This window comes from Bombina bombina, chromosome 5 (genome assembly GCF_027579735.1).
Source record: "Bombina bombina isolate aBomBom1 chromosome 5, aBomBom1.pri, whole genome shotgun sequence".
In the NCBI taxonomy this organism is placed as follows: domain Eukaryota; kingdom Metazoa; phylum Chordata; class Amphibia; order Anura; family Bombinatoridae; genus Bombina; species Bombina bombina.
The window spans coordinates 748702273-748722936 of NC_069503.1; positions in this window are offsets into that span (position 1 = coordinate 748702273).

Consider the following 20664-nt stretch of genomic DNA (forward strand, 5'->3'; position numbering starts at 1 on the left):
TTAATTGCTTCGCCACCAACACACCGTAAAAGCCCCTATCTCTCAACCATGGTATCCCTATATATTATCTCATTGAAGCATCCAATAGAACTACACTTTACTAAATAGTGTTCTGAATATGGGCTGCCGATTCATACATAGAGTATATATGTTTTATTTTACCTACTATTTATTGCCACTCTGGTGCCCCTGTCTTCCAATAATTAGCAATACTGGTTCTAGTGATGGTACATAGTATCCTGATGAATGTGTTTAAAGAGGAGTTCAAACCTGGTTTTCTCTCGTGCATTAAAGCTTGCTCTCTAGTAAGAACAAGTATGTCACAATATATTTAAAGGGACATGAAACCCATGTTTTTTCTTTCATGATCCATGAAGAACATGTGATTTTAAACACATTTATAATTTACTTCTATTATCTAATTTGTTTTGTTCTCATTATATCCTTTGTTGAAAAGGATGCCTAGGTTGGCTTAGATGCTCCTGCTTCGTGGCTGCACATATATGCCTCATATTATTGGCTCTCCCAATGCTTTCATCTAGTTCCCAGTAGTGCATTGCTGTTTCTTCAACAAATTAAATACTAGGAGATGGAAGCAAATTAGATAATAGAAGTAAATTGGAAAGTTGTTTAAAATTGTATTCTCTATCAAAATCGTGAAAGTAACATTTTGGGTTTCATGTTCCTTTAATTACATATGTTCTTATTCTGGTTTCGATTCTGAAGAAGGGGAGTGGGTTATCCCAAAATGTAAAATACTTTTTTAATTCTTGTGTGGAGTTCATGTTGTACATCAACTGATATGACATCAACCTGGATTGGCCAATACATTTTTTTTTTTTTTAAATTCTTTTTATTGAAGAAGTACAGGTACAATTAATCAAGTACATACATTAACATGCAGAGTCACAACGACAATACCAGTCATATCATGGAATGAGCATAACATGTGGAATATCAATGCAATATCGGTAGTGGAACTGTTGCTCTCAGATACAATAAGTAACGGCAATTTCTTTTCATAGAGCATAGTACATATGTATTCTACAGAATTGACATTAAAGCCACATTTTAATATGAAATAATTCCTACAGTGAGAGTTATCACATTGCACCTGCACTCCTTAGTTTTAAATGTTAATAACACAAATCATGACTAACAACACAAAACAAAACAATAAAATAAAACATCTAAACTACCCATATAAACTAAGCAAACAAAAAAAAAGAAAAACAATGTGCCCCAGCTAGAGACGTATGAGGAATGACCCAGTATGGAAAGTGTGGCTGCCTCAATACTGCCTGCACGCAATGACTTAATAAATTCTTGGTAAATATGAGTGGAATATGGGTAAGCTGCTTATAGTGATCAAATGTGTCTGGCTATAATTCAAAGCAGAAGCTTAAATATATGTTGAAGCCTCAGTTTGCAGAAATGTTTTGGTAAATCAAGGTACATCTAGCCTTTATGGATTATGGTGAGGAATTATGCTTTCTAATAGGTGCAGGAAACTCAATTTTTAGTTAAAACTAAATGCAATAAAATGAAATAGAAAAACCCAGCTTGACAAGAAGTTTGGGGCCACAATAAACCACACAGTCAAACATTCAATAAAACATTAGGGAGGTGACAGTTTGTGTCGCCACAATTAAAATTGCGTGAATGGGTACAAGCAAACATGATACTTAGCTGTTCTAACTTTGGGATGAATATATACAAAAAAAAATTTGATTCCTATTAAGCCCACCAAAGGTTTACAAGTAAGTGGGTACTGAGTGTGTAGCTCCGGAAGTTTTCAATCAGTTTCGTGAGGTTAAGCAAAATAAATGAAGCAGGTATTATTGGAGGAGTAGTTTGTAATGTATATGGAAGTCATGAGTTCCTAGGTATTAGAATTAAACCTTTGCTGGCAACAAAAAGAAAATGTTCGGCACTGACAAACAAACACTGGGTAAACATGCCCAAGAGAGCAGCATACATGGCAGACTCTAGCAGCCCAGTGTACCCGGGGTAGCACTCAAATGAGTGCCAAGCACAACATCTGGCATGAAACAAAAGGAAAACTGCACATAGAGCATATCAGCGTTCACAACATTAAAATTATTTACACAATGGTTAGCAACCGTTGCTACAATACAGCAGACGGGATGTCTTAATCTTGTGTAGGCTTCTCCTGTTGATCCCCGGTGCAAGAATGAAAAGGAACAAAAGTTAGCCAACACCCGTAACCAAATGATTCTTATACTGCCTCCACAACCCCGCAGACCTCCCATCCACGATGTCAGGCATGTTATCTCTCAGGACTGTGGTTAAATATGTAGCAAGCCCGGTTTTCAGTCCATATTTGTAGCTATCATGTCGGTCCGCCGACACAACGGTAATGGCACATGGAACGTCACAAGACTCGGCTGGGATAACAGCAGAGTAAACAGAATTGTAAGCAGTTTCATTTCCCGAGCCTGGGCTAAGATCTGCAGCTGAAGCCGCGGCAGTAGTCAGGTGAGCCAAACGGGGGGGGGGGGGGGGGCGGCGGGCTGCGCTTTAAATAAACAGTCGGCTCCATGGCATAGCCCGACCAGATCGCCTGGACATCAAGCTCTGTAGCTGAGATCCCCAGTTGGCGGGTCAATAGAGGTGACGGCAGGCTCTCTTCTGGTCCGGTTTTTGATTCTGTAATGGACCCCACTAGGTGTATAGCAGGGGAGGCTGTTCCGCTTACCGATAGTTGTGGAGCCTTGAGGTTGTCAGTAAGAGACAAGGATGTGACAGCACTTGTAGTAGACTCGATGGCTGGTCTCCCCTGCAGCATTGCGCACAGGTCAGCACAGGAGTGCAAGAGCCTCTCTAGCTTAGGCAAGAACACAGTTTGTAGACCCGCCAGAATGAGGGATCCAGTAGAGCTTTCTTTGGCAGCTAAGATAGCCATCGTTAATAAACAGGAACTTTGTTAGGGAACAGGAACTTGGTTATATGTATATACAATGTGGCGGTAGTATTCCCGCCACAGTGCCCAACGGCTTTATTCTTTAAAATGACGTTCCGGGGTAGAAGAGCTGTTATTCCTTCTGTCTGCCAGGTATTCCCGGACAGCTTGCATGTCAAGGGAGATGCAGATGGCGTGGATAAATGGCAGCAAAATCAGAGTTAGGAGTAGTTTTCCTCAGAGCTGTTGAAGCTTGCAGCCATTTTGTAGAGCCGCCCACCGGAAGTCCCCAATACATTATTTTTTATTTATATTGACCAGGAACTTTGTTATGCTCATCGGAAATATACAATTTTATATATACTCAGAATACAGTACTCCGTATAATAGTGACTTTGTAATTTTTCCCATCTGTTAAAAATTCTTTATAAATATTACACTTTTTTTTTTTTTACAAAATAAGCCCACATACTATGTTAAAATGAAGCAATTACACATGTAATACCAGCTTAGAGAAAAAGAGCATATGATACCAAAATAACTGCTAAAGTGTGACAATGGTTGCACCAAAGTTACTTTTCATTTCACAAATTATTGTGGTGTGGACTGTACAAACAGATATGGAAAGAAGGTGTCAGATATACTGAGCTCCTTACTTCACAAAAAAAACACCGGAATGGAGACTTTCCCCAACAAATCTCACTATTGATCAAATGGAAAACAGGAATATTATATGTGCGTGTAGGTACACACACATATAATCTGTGGACCAGGGCGATATAAAGCTTAAAGGGATACTAAACCCATTTTTTTTTTCATGATTCAGATAGAGCATGCGATTTTAAGCACCTTTCTAATTTACTCCTATTATCAATTTTTCTTTGTTCTCATGCTATCTTGATTTGAAAAAGCACTACTGTAAGCTTTAGAGCCAGACCATTTTTTGTTCAGCACATAGGTAGCATTTGCTGATTTGTGGCTAAATGTAGCAAACCAATCAGCAGCTCTACCAAGGTGCTGAACTAAAAAAATGGGCCGGCTCCAAACCTTTTATTACTGCTTTTTCAAATCAAGATAACATGAGAACAAAGAAAAATTGATAATAGGAGTAAATTAGAAAGTTGCTTAAAATTGCATGCTCTATCTGAATCATAAAAGAAAAAACATGGGGTTAGTATCCCTTTAATATTTGTAGTAACTAAGAAAAATAATATTGTCAAATATAAATAGATAAAATTTCAGATAAAAAATGATTAGTGATGATAAAAGCTGATGAGCACTAAATAAATGCTGAAAAACAGATGGATTAAAAATTAATTTATTTAATAGTCTATATAAAGAATTAAGAATAGAAAGACAATTCATAAAATGAAATTCATAAAATACATAGAATACAGACACAATTCATCAAATGTGTAAGAACAGTGTATAAAAACATCAGCGTTAAAATATCAGCCTGAAATCCAGCAAAAAGTCCAGTTAAAAAAAAAGTCCCTTTTTAACAGCCAGTGGTAAGACAGATAGTGTGTTTGAATATACACGGCCTCTACATCTTGAGGTAAAGGGTAAAGTCAATCTGGGGTCCTCTGATTGTGATTATAATCACACAAACATCAAGGGCCCTGCAGTGACAGGAAATCCTTGTCAAAAGTACGATATAAATATATATACAACAGGTGCTTTTAGGTACTTACACCGTGTTGTGTATATATAGACTATTAAATAAATTTTTAATCCATCTGTTTTCAGCACTTATTTAGTGCTCATCCGCTTTTATCATCACTAATAATTTTTTTATTCTCTGATATTTTATCTATTTATTTTTGTCTATTTTTTTTCTTAGTTACTACACATATTAAGTTTTATAGCGCACGGTCCACAGACTATATGTGTGTGTACCTATTCCTGTTTTCCATTTGTGGACTGTACAAAACACAGTGGTTTACTTAAGTTACTTGCGAATAACCAATTATAAAAATAAAGTTGGCCAAAAAAGAGAAAAAGAACATATGATACAACTATAACTGCCAAAGTGTGACAAAAGTTGCACCAAAGTTACTTTTTATTTCACAAATTATTGTGCTTTGCACTTTACAAAACAAAGTGACTTACTTAAACGTTATTTGCACATAGCCCATGATATAAGAAAAGTTGGCCGAACAGTTAATGCATATAGATCTCAAAAGATATAGTTCTTATACCTTTTTCTGAGCGCTCAGATAATATGTCCACTGCCAATGTCTTTAAATCCACTGGGCACTTAAAGGGACACTGAACCCACATTTTTTCTTTCTAATTTACTCCTATTATCAATTTTTCTTCGTTCTCTTGCTATCTTTATTTAAAAAAGAAGGCATCTAAGCTTTTTTCTTGGTTCAGGACTCTGGACAGCACTTTTTTTATTGGTGGATGAATTTATCCACCAATCAGTAAGGACAACCCAGGTTGTTCACCAAAAATGGGCCGGCATCTAAACTTACATTCTTGCATTTCAAATAAAGATACCAAGAGAATAAAGAAAATTTGATAATAGGAGTAAATTAGAAATTTGTTTAAAATTTCATGCTCTATCTGAATCACGAAAGAAAACATTTGGGTTCAGTGTCCCTTTAATGCAAAGTACACTCCAAAGTTTGACAGTGTAATTAGAACTTTCCAGATACAGCTCAGTAATGGTCAAGAGTATTAACTTCTAGTTGGTAAAAAAGGTCAATCATAAAAGTAAACAACAAGAAGGGTATAATAGTGCAACCAAATAAGGGGAGACCAGTAGTGTTAAATAGTTGAATAATAGGTGCTTAAAGTGAAAGTAAATTTAGCAATACCCCAAGTTAGTTATGGATTCTCCTACTTGCATATATTACAGTCGCTATCATTATATTTCCTCAACCGGTTCGGAAAATAATATATTTTATATTTCAGAATGCACACCTTTTTATGACTTCCTCTGCCCTCAGCTCGCTTCCGGGTTTCTCACTGTTACACGTAAGAGTGGTCCCATCCGCTCTATACGTCATTATCCGTGCTCGTTCTTGTGAGCCTACTTTTAAATTATTATTAGCATCTTGGTAACAGATAACAAATTCAACACTTAGGCGATTAGATGGCATATTCACTGATTCAGATTCCAGTTATATTGTCACTTTGCCCAAACGTTTTTGCAATTGAGTGAAGTCAGTATTAGCAATTCCTTTTGTGTTTTCAGTGCGCATGCGGCTATTGTGAACGCGCATGCGGCTATTGTGAACGCGCATCTGACAATGACGCATGCGCATAGTAACAAGTGGGCACAAAAATAACAGTTTGAGACGCCCATGGGGGACCAATTAGATTTAGACAATGTGTAATCCTCATCGTGCATCCGGATACCACAGCTTATACACAGAAGACTTCCTCCATTCCTTAACTTCCGTAGTGGTACCTTCCTCCTGTTGCCTATCTGCTGCTGTTTGCTGAAGGAAAGTTCCAACCTCCAGCAGAACGCTGGTTAAAACACCATGGGGCTGATTTAAACACCATGGGGCTGATTTAACAAATTGTGGGTGGACATGATTCGCTGTAGCTCAACATCGCTAAATACCGACAGCATACGCTGTTGCCATTTAACATTGCACAAGCATTTCTGGTGAAACACTTGTGCAATGCTGCCCTCTGCACTTTCCCGGACAATCATTCTCTAGCAGGGGTGTCAATCATCCCAATCGTATCTGCAGTCCGCCACCTCGGAGGTGACGGATGAGCCGGAAACATTGGGCGGAGCAAGCAGCATCGGCTGCTTGATAAATCTCCGCCCATGTCTCTAGCAGTCGGAATTTCCATGCCAGGATGACGTGTTTTGCCCCTCACTCTAGGGCTGGTTTAGGGTTTTCTCAGATACTCCTCCTTGTCCTTTTATAGCACTCGCTCAGTGACTGTAGTTTTAACCACTTCCTGCTGGTACTTATTTGTTACATCAGAACAAAGTTCCGATGTAAACAAATTAGTAAATAAATTGAAATCACGCGATCGTACATGCGATTGTGTGATTTCAATGATGGGATTGGGTCTGGGGGTAGTGCCTATGATGCTAGGCATGCCCTCCAGTCCGCGATCCCAGTTAGCAAGCTGTATCTGCTAGACATGTGCACGGCTAAAAAATTCGGTTCGTTTTCGGTTCGGATCGATTCGGACTTTTCGAATTTCGGTTCGGATCGAATCGGATTCGGCAAAATTTGAATAAATTCGTTTCGGATTTATTCGGATCCGAATAAATTCGTTTCGGATTTATTCGGATTCGGCTGAATTCGGTTCTATTCGGTTCCGAAATTCGGTATGTTTTAGTACACTAAGTCACTAACACCCATAAACTACCTATGAACCACTAAACCGAGGCCCCCCGACATCGCAAACCCTATAATAACATTATTTAACCCCTAATCTGCCGATCGGATATCGCCGCCGCCTACATTATAGCTATTAACCCCTAATCTGCTGTCCCTAACACCGCCGACCCCTACATTATAGATATTAACCCCTAATCTGCCCCCCCAACGTCGCCGCAATCTAACTACAAGTATTAACCCCTAATCTGCCGACCCGATATCGCCGCCGCCTACATTATAGCTATTAACCCCTAATCTGCTGTCCCTAACACCGCCGACCCCTACATTATAGTTATTAACCCCTAATCTGCCCCCCCCAATGTCGCCGCAATCTAACTACAAGTATTAACCCCTAATCTGCCGACCCGATATCGCTGCCTACATTATAGCTATTAACCCCTAATCTGCTGTCCCTAACACCGCCGACCCCTACATTATAGTTATTAACCCCTAATCTGCCCCCCCAACGTCGCCGCAATCTAACTACAAGTATTAACCCCTAATCTGCCGACCCGATATCGCCGCCGCCTACATTATAGCTATTAACCCCTAATCTGCTGTCCCTAACACCGCCGACCCCTACATTATAGTTATTAACCCCTAATCTGCCCCCCCCCAACGTCGCCGCAATCTAACTACAAGTATTAACCCCTAATCTGCCGACCCGATATCGCCGCCGCCTACATTATAGCTATTAACCCCTAATCTGCTGTCCCTAACACCGCCGACCCCTACATTATAGTTATTAACCCCTAATCTGCCCCCCCAACGTCGCCGCAATCTAACTACAAGTATTAACCCCTAATCTGCCGACCCAATATCGCCGCCTACATTATAGCCATTAACCCCTAATCTGCTGTCCCTAACACCGCCGACCCCTACATTATAGTTATTAACCCCTAATCTGCCCCCCCCCCAACGTCGCCGCAATCTAACTACAAGTATTAACCCCTAATCTGACGACCCGATATCGCCGCCGCCTACATTATAGATATTAACCCCTAATCTGCTGTCCCTAACACCGCCGACCCCTACATTATAGTTATTAACCCCTAATCTGCCCCCCCCCCAACGTCGCCACAATCTAACTACAAGTATTAACCCCTAATCTGCCGACCGCAAATCGCCGCCACTATAATAAATGTATTAACCCCTAAACCGCCGCACTCCCGCCTCGCAAACACTATAATACATTTTATTAACCCCTAATCTGCCCTCCCTAACATCGCCGCCACCTACCTACAATTAATAACCCCTAATCTCCCGCCCCCAGCGTCGCCGCTACTATAATAAGGTTATTAACCCCTAAACCTAAGTCTAACCCTAACACCCCCCTAACATAAATATAATTTAAATAAAACGAAATAAATTTACTATAGTTAAATAAATGAATCCTATTTAAAACTAAATACTTACCTGTAAAATAAACCCTAATATAGCTGCAATATAACTAATAGTTACATTGTAGCTATTTTAGGATTTATATTTATTTTACAGGCAACTTTGTATTTATTTCAACTAGGTACAATAGTTATTAAATAGTTAATAACTATTTAATAACTACCTAGCTAAAATAAATACAAATTTACCTGTAAAATAAATCCTAACCTAAGTTACAATTACACCTAACACTACACTATAATTAAATAAATGAATCCTATTTAAAACTAAATACTTACCTGTAAAATAAACCCTAATATAGCTGCAATATAACTAATAGTTACATTGTAGCTATTTTAGCATTTATATTTATTTTACAGGCAACTTTGTATTTATTTTAACTAGGTACAATAGCTATTAAATAGTTATTGACTAATTAATAGCTACCTAGTTAAAATAATTACAAAATTACCTGTAAAATAAATCCTAACCTAAGTTACAATTACACCTAACACTACACTATCATTAAATAAATTAACTACAAGTACCTACAATTAAATAAACTAAAGTACAAAAAAAAAACACTAAATTACAAAAAAAACAAAACACTAAATTACAAAAAATAAAAAAATATTACAAGAATTTTAAACTAATTACACCTAATCTAAGCCCCCTAATAAAATAACAAAGCCCCCCAAAATAAAAAAAATGCCCTACCCTATACTAAATTACAAAAGTTAACAGCTCTATTACCTTACCAACCCTTAAAAGGGCCTTTTGCGGGGCATGCCCCAAAGAAAACAGCTCTTTTGCCTGTAAAAAAAAAACACAATACCCCCCCCCACGTTACAACCCACCACCCACATACCCCTACTCTAACCCAAACCCCCCTTAAATAAACCTAACACTACCCCCCTGAAGATCTCCCTACCTTGAGTCATGTTCACCCAGCCGGGCCGAAGTCTTCATCCAAGCGGGGCAAAAAGAGGTCTTCCATCCATCATACAAGTACCAAAATATAAACAAACACTAAATTACCAAAAATAATAAAATATTACAATAATTTTAAACTAATTACACCTAATCTAAGCCCCCTACTAGCTATTAATATAGCTACAATATAACTAATACTTACATTGTAGCTATTTTAGGATTTATATTTATTTTACAGGCAACTTTGTATTTATTTTAACTAGGTACAATAGTTATTAAATAGTTAATAACTATTTAATAACTACCTAGCTAAAATAAATCCAAATTTACCTGTAAAATAAATCCTAACCTAAGTTACAATTACACCTAACACTACACTATAATTAAATAAATGAATCCTATTTAAAACTAAATACTTACCTGTAAAATAAACCCTAATATAGCTGCAATATAACTAATAGTTACATTGTAGCTATTTTAGCATTTATATTTATTTTACAGGCAACTTTGTATTTATTTTAACTAGGTACAATAGCTATTAAATAGATATTTACTGTTTAATAGCTACCTAGTAATTACAAAATTACCTGTAAAATAAATCCTAACCTAAGTTACAATTAAACCTAACACTACACTATCATGAAATAAATTAAATAAATTAACTACAAGTACCTACAATTAAATACAATGAAATAAACTAAACTAAAGTACAAAAAAACAAACACTAAATTACAAAAAATAAAAAAATATTACAAGAATTTTAAACTAATTACACCTAATCTAAGCCCCCTAATAAAATAACAAAGCCCCCCAAAATAAAAAAAATGCCCTACCCTATACTAAATTACAAAAGTTAACAGCTCTATTACCTTACCAGCCCTTAAAAGGGCCTTTTGCGGGGGCATGCCCCAAAGAAAACAGCTCTTTTGCCTGTAAAAAAAAATACAATACCCCCCCCCACATTACAACCCACCACCCACATACCCCTACTCTAACCCAAACCCCCCTTAAATAAACCTAACACTACCCCCCTGAAGATCTCCCTACCGTGTCTTCACCCAGCGGGCCGAAGTCTTCATCCGATGGGGCAGAAGAGGACATCCAGACTGGCAGAAGTCTTCATCCAAGCAGGGCAAGAAGAGGTCTTCCATCCATCAGAAGTCTTGATCCAGGCGGCATCTTCTCTGTTCCTCCATCCGGAGCGGAGCGGCAGCATCCTAAAGAGACATCCGACGCAGAGCATCCTCTTCTTTCTTGATCCGACAACTCAATGACTGTACCTTTAAGTGACGTCATCCAAGATGGCGTCCCTTGAATTCTGATTGGTTGATAGGATTCTATCAGCCAATCGGAATTAAGGTAGGAAAAATCTGATTGGCTGATTCAATCAGCCAATCAGATTCAAGTTCAATCCGATTGGCTGATCCAATCAGCCAATCAGATTGACCTCGCATTCTATTGGCTGATCGGAACAGCCAATAGAATGTGAGGTCAATCTGATTGGCTGATTGGATCAGCCAATCGGATTGAACTTGAATCTGATTGGCTGATTCCATCAGCCAATCAGAATATTCCTACCTTAATTCCGATTGGCTGATAGAATCCTATCAGCCAATCGGAATTCAAGGGACGCCATCTTGGATGACGTCACTTAAAGGTACAGTCATTGAGTCGTCGGATCAAGAAAGAAGAGGATGCTCTGCGTCGGATGTCTCTTCAGGATGCTGCCGCTCCGCTCCGGATGGAGGAACAGAGAAGATGCCTCCTGGATCAAGACTTCTGATGGATGGAAGACCTCTTCTTGCCCCGCTTGGATGAAGACTTCTGCCGGTCTGGATGTCCTCTTCTGCCCCATCGGATGAAGACTTCGGCCCGCTGGGTGAAGACACGGTAGGGAGATCTTCAGGGGGGTAGTGTTAGGTTTATTTAAGGGGGGTTTGGGTCAGAGTAGGGGTATGTGGGTGGTGGGTTGTAATGTGGGGGGGGGTATTGTGTTTTTTTTTACAGGCAAAAGAGCTGTTTTCTTTGGGGCATGCCCCCGCAAAAGGCCCTTTTAAGGGCTGGTAAGGTAATAGAGCTGTTAACTTTTGTAATTTAGTATAGGGTAGGGCATTTTTTTATTTTGGGGGGCTTTGTTATTTTATTAGGGGGCTTAGATTAGGTGTAATTAGTTTAAAATTCTTGTAATTTTTTTTATTTTTTGTAATTTAGTGTTTGTTTTTTTGTACTTTAGTTTAGTTTATTTCATTGTATTTAATTGTAGGTACTTGTAGTTAATTTATTTAATGTATTTCATGATAGTGTAGTGTTAGGTTTAATTGTAACTTAGGTTAGGATTTATTTTACAGGTAATTTTGTAATTATTTTAACTAGGTAGCTATTAAACAGTACATATCTATTTAATAGCTATTGTACCTAGTTAAAATAAATACAAAGTTGCCTGTAAAATAAATATAAATCCTAAAATAGCTACAATGTAACTATTAGTTATATTGTAGCTATATTAGGGTTTATTTTACAGGTAAGTATTTAGTTTTAAATAGGATTCATTTATTTAATTAATTTAATGATAGTGTAGTGTTAGGTGTAATTGTAAATTAGGTTATGATTTATTTTACAGGTAAATTTGTATTTATTTTAGCTAGGTAGTTATTAAATAGTTATTAACTATTTAATAACTATTGTACCTAGTTAAAATAAATACAAAGTTGCCTGTAAAATAAATATAAATCCTAAAATAGCTACAATGTAACTATTAGTTATATTGTAGCTATATTAATAGCTAGTAGGGGGCTTAGATTAGGTGTAATTAGTTTAAAATTATTGTAATATTTTATTATTTTTGGTAATTTAGTGTTTGTTTGTATTTTGGTACTTGTATGATGGATGGAAGACCTCTTCTTGCCCCGCTTGGATGAAGACTTCTGCCGGTCTGGATGTCCTCTTCTGCCCCATCGGATGAAGACTTCGGCCCGGCTGGGTGAACACGACTCAAGGTAGGGAGATCTTCAGGGGGGTAGTGTTAGGTTTATTTAAGGGGGGTTTGGGTTAGAGTAGGGGTATGTGGGTGGTGGGTTGTAATGTGGGGGGGGGGTATTGTGTTTTTTTATACAGGCAAAAGAGCTGTTTTCTTTGGGGCATGCCCCGCAAAAGGCCCTTTTAAGGGCTGGTAAGGTAATAAAGCTGTTAACTTTTGTAATTTAGTATAGGGTAGGGCATTTTTTTAATCTTGGGGGGGCTTTGTTATTTTATTAGGGGGCTTAGATTAGGTGTAATTAGTTTAAAATTCTTGTAATATTTTTTTATTTTTTGTAATTTAGTGGGGGGTTTTTGTACTTTAGTTTAGTTTATTTAATTGTAGGTACTTGTAGTTAATTTATTTAATGATAGTGTAGTGTTAGGTTTAATTGTAACTTAGGTTAGGATTTATTTTACAGGTAATTTTGTAATTATTTTAACTAGGTAGCTATTAATTAGTCAATAACTATTTAATAACTATTGTACCTAGTTAAAATAAATACAAAGTTGCCTGTAAAATAAATATAAATGCTAAAATAGCTACAATGTAACTATTAGTTATATTGCAGCTATATTAGGGTTATTTTTACAGGTAAGTATTTAGTTTTAAATAGGATTCATTTATTTAATTATAGTGTAGTGTTAGGTGTAATTGTAACTTAGATTAGGATTTATTTTACAGGTAAATTTGGATTTATTTTAGCTAGGTAGTTATTAAATAGTTATTAACTATTTAATAACTATTGTACCTAGTTAAAATAAATACAAAGTTGCCTGTAAAATAAATATAAATCCTAAAATAGCTACAATGTAACTATTAGTTATATTGTAGCTATATTAATAGCTAGTAGGGGGCTTAGATTAGGTGTAATTAGTTTAAAATTATTGTAATATTTTATTATTTTTGGTAATTTAGTGTTTGTTTGTATTTTGGTACTTGTATGATGGATGGAAGACCTCTTCTTGCCCCGCTTGGATGAAGACTTCTGCCGGTCTGGATGTACTCTTCTGCCCCATCGGATGAAGACTTCGGCCCGGCTGGGTGAACACGACTCAAGGTAGGGAGATCTTCAGGAGGGTAGTGTTAGGTTTATTTATGGGGGGTTTGGGTTAGAGTAGGGGTATGTGGGTGGTGGGTTGTAATGTGGGGGGGGGTATTGTGTTTTTTTTTTACAGGCAAAAGAGCTGTTTTCTTTGGGGCATGCCCCGCAAAAGGCCCTTTTAAGGGTTGGTAAGGTAATAGAGCTGTTAACTTTTGTAATTTAGTATAGGGTAGGGCATTTTTTTTTATTTTGAGGGGATTTGTTATTTTATTAGGGGGCTTAGATTAGGTGTAATTAGTTTAAAATTCTTGTAATATTTTTTTATTTTTTGTAATTTAGTGTTTGGGTTTTTTTGTAATTTAGTGGGGGGGTTTTGTACTTTAGTTTATTTAATTGTAGATAATTGTAGGTACTTGTAGTTAATTTATTTAATGATAGTGTAGTGTTAGGTTTAATGGTAACTTAGGTTAGGATTTATTTTACAGGTAATTTTGTAATTATTTTAACTAGGTAGCTATTAATTAGTCAATAACTATTTAATAGCTATTGTACCTAGTTAAAATAAATACAAAGTTGCCTGTAAAATAAATATAAATGCTAAAATAGCTACAATGTAACTATTAGTTATATTGCAGCTATATTAGGGTTTATTTTACAGGTAAGTATTTAGTTTTAAATAGGATTCATTTATTTAACTATAGTAAATTTATTTCGTTTTATTTAAATTATATTTATGTTAGGGGGTGTTAGGGTTAGGGTTAGACTTAGGTTTAGGGGTTAATAACCTTATTATAGTAGCGGCGACTCTGGGGGCGGGAGATTAGGGGTTAATAATTGTAGGTAGGTGGCGGCGATGTTAGGGAGGGCAGATTAGGGGTTAATAAAATGTATTATAGTGTTTGCGAGGCGGGAGTGCGGCGGTTTAGGGGTTAATACGTTTATTATAGTGGCGGCGATTTGCAGACGGCAGATTAGGGGTTAATACTTGTAGTTAGATTGCGGCGACGTTGGGGGGGCAGATTAGGGGTTAATAACTATAATATAGGGGTCGGCGGTGTTAGGGACAGCAGATTAAGGGTTAATAGCTATAATGTAGGCGGCGGCGATATCGGGTCGGCAGATTAGGGGTTAATACTTGTAGTTAGATTGCGGCGACGTTGGGGGGGCAGATTAGGGGTTAATAACTATAATGTAGGGGTCGGCGGTGTTAGGGACAGCAGATTAGGGGTTAATAGCTATAATGTAGGCGGCGACGATATCGGTCGGCAGATTAGGGGTTAATACTTGTAGTTAGATTGTGGCGACATTGGGGGGGCAGATTAGGGGTTAATAACTATAATGTAGGGGTCGGCGGTGTTAGGGACAGCAGATTAGGGGTTAATAGCTATAATGTAGGCGGCAGCGATATCGGGTCGGCAGATTAGGGGTTAATACTTGTAGTTAGATTGTGGCGACGTTAGGGGGGGCAGATTAGGGGTTAATAACTATAATGTAGGGGTCGGCGATGTTAGGGACAGCAGATTAGGGGTTAATAGCTATAATGTAGGCGGCGGCGATATCGGGTCGGCAGATTAGGGGTTAATACTTGTAGTTAGATTGCGGCGACGTTGGGGGGGGGCAGATTAGGGGTTAATAACTATAATGTAGGGGTCGGCGGTGTTAGGGACAGCAGATTAGGGGTTAATAGTTATAATGTAGGTGGCGGCGATATTCGGTCGGCAGATTAGGGGTTAATAAAATAATGCAGGTGTCAGCGATAGCGGGGGCGGCAGATTAGGGGTTAATAAGTGTCAGATTAGGGGTGTTTAGAGACTCGGGGTCCATGTTAGGGTGTTAGGTGCAGACTTAGTGTTTCCCCATAGGAAACAATCGAGCTGCGGTGTTAGTTTTTTTTTCAGCCGAAACTCCCATTGTTTCCTATGGGGAAATGCCGAATTTTACCGAGCTAATTCGGATTTATTCGGAGATACGGCAGCTATTTCGGATTCATTCGGTAGATTCGGAAGTATTTTAATTCGGAAATCCGAATCGATCCGAATCTCCGAATTTTCTGAATTTCCGAATAAATCCGAAACGAACTGCACATGTCTAGTATCTGCATCAGTACAGCAGAACGACTAGGGCATAGAACGTCCTAAAGGCGGGAAGGGGTTAAAGTAAAAAAAAAAAATTCAAACTCACCTGTTGCTAGTTAAACCTGATATGTTTATATGTTTTTTTGTGCTTAAAAAGAATAATAATGATAATGGTATTCAAGGGCAGTGTTTTCTACTATCACTCAGTTTTTAGTTATCACAGTGTAAGTTATTCTCAACATAATACTGTAACTGGTCACATTTTTATAAATCCTGATTTGTCACATTCCACATATCCATTCATCAGCAAACTGGTTACATTTTATACACAATGTATAATATATACTAGTATTTAAAAAAAACTTTAATAGATACAGGCACTAAAAATGTACAATCTACAGAAAACTGGCAAATTCAATTTTTTCATTTAAACCTTTTGGTTTGCCTAATTTATATATCCACTTGGTCTCATGCTGAAGTAACAGCCTATCCAGATTTCCTCCTCTTTGTTTTTCTACCATATGTTCTAGACATGTGCAATTAGTTTCGTCCGAATTTAGTTTTCGGACGAATTTTGGCTGATTCGCATGAATCAGAATTTCCGAATTAGCACCATAACTAAAATTCCGAAAACGAATAAATCAGTTTTCGAATTTTCGGATCCATTCTTTATTCATATTCAGAATTTTTCATTGTTCATCTAAACCGCAGTTTCCAAACATCGCTAACACTAACTAAAACACTAAATAAAGCTATTAACCCCTAAACCACCATCCTCACACATCGCCAACACTAACTAAACATATTAACTTCTAAACTGCTGTCCCCCCACATTGCCAACACTAAATAAAACTATTAACCTCTAAACCGCTGTCCCCCCACTTTGCCAACACTAAATACACATATTAACCTCTAAACCTCCTTCCCCCTATATCGCAAACACTAAATAAACTTATTAACCTCTAAACCGCCGTCCCCCATGTCGCCAACACAAAATAAACTATTAACCTCTAAACCACCATCCCCCCACATTGCAAACACTAAATAAAATAATTAACCTCTAAACCGCCGTCCCACCACATCGCAACTAGCTAAATTAAACTATTAACCCCTAAACCTAACACCCCCTAACTTTAATATAATTAAAATACACCTAAAGTAAATTTACAATTATTAACTAACTACCTATTTAAAAATAAATACAAACTTACCTGTGAAATAAAAATAAAACCTAAGTTTAAACTTAAAAAAATCCTAACATTACTTGTTTAAAAAAAATACAAAAAATAATAAAACCTAACATTACAAAAAAATCTACAATTACAAAAAATAATTAACACTAAAATTTACAAAAAATAAAAAACTACCATTACAAAAAATAACAAACGAAATTATCCAAAATAATAAAAATTATTACTATTCTAATACCCCGTATAAAAAAAACAAAAAACAAACACCCCAAAATAAAAAAAACTAATCTATAATAAACTACCAATAGCCCTTAAAAGGGCCTTTTGTAGGGCACTGTCCTAAAGCTAACAGCTCTTTTGCCAACAGGCTATAACTTTTGAGGTATAGCTATACCGCCACAACTTGTAATACTGGAGACCTGCCATTCCACACGCAATGGTCAATTTTTCAGCGGTATAGCCGTACCGCACTATAATGCTGAACTTGTAATTTAGCTGATTGTTATTTTTTGTAATGGTAGTTTTTTAATGGTAGTTTTTTATTTTTGCTGTGTTTTTTTTTAGATTAAGGCTTTTTTTATTTTTAATGGGCTGTAAATGAGCTGAATGCCCTTTTTGGGGCAATGGGTAGATTCGTTTTTTTTTACTAGGTTTTTTTAATTTGGGGGGTTGGGGGTGGGGGGTCGTAATTTTAGGGGGTATTTGTTTTAATTTATTGTCAAAAGAGCTGTTAACTTTAGGGCAATGCCCTACAAAAGGCCCTTTTAAGGGCTATTAGTAGTTTATTATAGATTAGGTTTTTTTATTTTGGGGTGGTTTTTTTTTGTTAAACGGGGTATTAGAATAGGAATAACTTTTATTATTTTGGATAATTCCGTTATTTTTTGTAATGGTAGTTTTTTTTTGTAATTTTAGTGTTTATTATTTTATAGTTATGTTAGGTTTTAATATTTTAAGTAAAGTTAGGTTTTATTATTTTTAGTAATGTTAAGTTTTTTATTTTTGGTATTATTAGATTTTTTTATAAACAAGCTTAGGTTTTATTTTTATTTCACAGGTACGTTTGTATTTATTTTTAAACTAGGCAATAAACAACATCCGCTGGGATGAAGATAAACAAAGTTATCCAAAATAAAACATTTAAATAAACCTAAACTAATACCCCTATAAAATTAAAAAATCCTCAGCAGTGGTAATCCTCAGCAGCGGAGTTGCTTGGCGGCATGGAGGCTCCTCTTCATCTGATGTCCGTCGTAGACTGAAGATTGAATGCAAAGTAACGCAATCAATTTGGGGTACTTTGCATTCCTATTGGCTGAAATTTTGAAATCAGCCAGTAGGATTAGAGCTACTGAAATCCTTTTGGCTGTTCAAATCAGCCAATAAGATTTCAGTAGCTCTCATCTTATTGGCTGATTTTAAAAATTTCAGCCAATAGGTACCTCAATAAATATGGGGTACCTTGCATTCAATCTTCAGTGTGCAGCGGACAATCGCATGAAGAGGAACCTCAACGCCGGCGATGATCGTCGCATCTGGAAACACCGCTCTGCACCTCCACTCTGCGCCGCCTTCGCTGTGGATGAAGATAGAAGATGATAGACCCGCCATGAAGAAGACCTTCTCCGCCAGAATTTAGGAACCGTGAGTACCTATTTGGGGCATTAGTGTTAGGCTTTTTTTTTATTTTTTGTTGTTTTTTTGGGTAATTGAAAAAGAGCTGAATGCCCTTTTAAGGGCCATTCCCATACAATGCCCTACAAAAGACCCTTTTAAGGGCTATTGGTAGTTTATTCTTAGATTAGGGTGTGTTTTTATTTTGGGGGGCTTTTGTCTTTTCATAGGGCTTAGGTTTATTTTTATTATTTTGGATAATGTGGTTTATTATTTTCTGTAATGTTAGACTTTTTTATTTTGTGTAATTTTAGATTAATTCAATGTAATCTTAGTTTTGGTTTTTATGTAATTAAGGGGTTAATTTAGAGGTGTTAGGTTAGGGGGCTTAGTCATTAAATTAGTTATTTGCGTTGTGGGGGTTGGCGGTTTAGGAGTTAATAGGTAAATTAGGTTTAATGTGTTATGTTAATTAAGCTTAATTTGCGATGTGGGGAATGGCGGATTAGGGGTTAATATATGTATTAGGTAGTTTGCGATGTTGGGGCTGGCGGATTTAGGGGTTAATAATTTTATTATGTAGTTTGTTGTTGTTTTTTCTTCTTCTTCTTCACACTTTGTGTGGGCGGTTATTTATTTTATTTTTTTAATACTTATTGCGGGCGGTTAGTTTTTTAAAAAAAATACTTATTGCGGGCGGCTAGGTTTTTTTTAATACTTATTGCGGGCGGTTATTATTATTTTTTTTAATACTTATTGTGGGCGTTTCGTTTTTTTTTTTGTAATGCTCCATTTGCCTTCGCTGCATCCCGGTGGATTCCGAAAATGGCAGGGTGGTTAAAGAATCCACGCAGGGTGGTGAAAGAATCCTCCTGTGGTGGATTCTTTCACAACCCTGCCATTTTCAGAATCCACCAGGATTAAGCAACGTACAGCCAATTCCTTTGAGGATGTGTGCGCAACTGGTGACACCGATGGACGTGTTACAAATGCGATTATAATATAGATAGGTAGTTAATAATTGTAACTTGACTTTAGGTGTATTTTAATTATGTTAAAGTTTGGGGGTGTGAGGTTTAGGGGTTAATAGTTTAACTTAGCTAGTTGTGATGTGGGGGGATTGTGGTTTAAAGGTTAATTTATTTTATTTAGTATGCAATTGAACAAGAAAAAATAGACCCTTATTTATCCAGCACCCAACTATGTCAGGAAAAATATTATATTAGACAAAGAAAGATTTTTGAGTCAATAAATCACATGCTCTCTAAAAATGCATAATTATTTGGTTTATATATCAATATCAGCAATACAATAATTCATAAGCATGACCCCCAAATATAAAGCTCAAAGTCCACAACCCGGGTTGTTAATGAAGATTAGTAAATTAGTCCGTTAATTTACCGGTATTGAATAGATTCAAATGCCTAAGTTTGGCATATTTGTAATCCCAAAATGGAAATCAACGTTAATGCAGGAGCAGCACCAAATTGTTTGCAACACTAACACAGCAGGTGTAACTTTTGTCTTCGCACTCTCAATGCAGATTTGTAACTGTATCACTTTCAGCAAAATGGCAACTTTTCCATACCATATTTAACTCACTGTGACAGCTCTATATAGCATGTAGAGACATAGTGAACAAGTACCTGCTTCCTCGGTGTTATGATAGCGAAATGTCGTGGTGCCATATCTACCTGCTCGTTGCTTCCAACTGTTTCAACAAAGACCGGGTTTGGAGTGATCACCTTTGCTTTTTCCTCCGCAGTTTTTCGGCTCTTTCAGTGCATCCGCACGCCTTAACTTTCAGCGGAAGTGTGACTTTCTTGGGAGATCAGCTGTTGGACGGTGCTCAGCTGTTGCACCGCTCCAACTAAACAAACAAGCAGCTTCGCGCGTTTCACCCGGGTTCCATTCGGGCTTCTTCCGGCTGTGCATGATTGGAGATTGCTCTCCATGACATTTAAACAATATGCTCCGCCTTCAAAAAACTTTTTAACAACATATTTAAGCCGTTCAGGTGAAATGTTAAACAAATATAACTATTTATATTGCTATGCTATTGTCAAACATATAATATAATAAAATCACACATTTTCTATGTTAAATACTCCAATGTTATTAGTTCAT